This window comes from Euprymna scolopes, chromosome 22, assembly GCF_053919585.1.
Source record: "Euprymna scolopes isolate OS-2025 chromosome 22, ASM5391958v1, whole genome shotgun sequence".
Taxonomy (NCBI): Eukaryota; Metazoa; Mollusca; class Cephalopoda; order Sepiida; family Sepiolidae; genus Euprymna; species Euprymna scolopes.
The window spans coordinates 13,054,363-13,054,849 of NC_136503.1; positions in this window are offsets into that span (position 1 = coordinate 13,054,363).

Genomic DNA, 487 nt, shown 5'->3' on the forward strand with positions numbered 1-487 from the left:
GATTTTATAAATAGCTGTATATTTCTTTTATCACAAGTATCCCGAGATTTTAAAATGACGAAAATGATCAGAAGAGGTTTATTAAGAATATGTATCAATATGGACGTAAACACTAAAGTCTTACAAAGTTATACCTAATAAACTCAATTTTCAAGGAGGGGGTATGAATAATATCGGGCACAAGTGTATATTTCCATCATGTTTGGAGGGGTTGAATGTTAAATGTTGGAGTACAATATTACACGTCTAACAATGTTTTCCTTTGTATAGCGAAAAAATGATCCTATATACTTTTTTATACTAATCGTCCATCATTTACGAAGCTGAAACACCACTTGCAGATAAGCGTGAGGGAGATTTCCAGCTAGACGATGGAATAGTATTATAAAAAGGATTGATAACTTAATTTACAGAAAGACTCGATAGATATTTGTTGGCAATTGGACTTAAAGAAACAAGCATGTTGTCGTCTAATGGGAAACCTTTT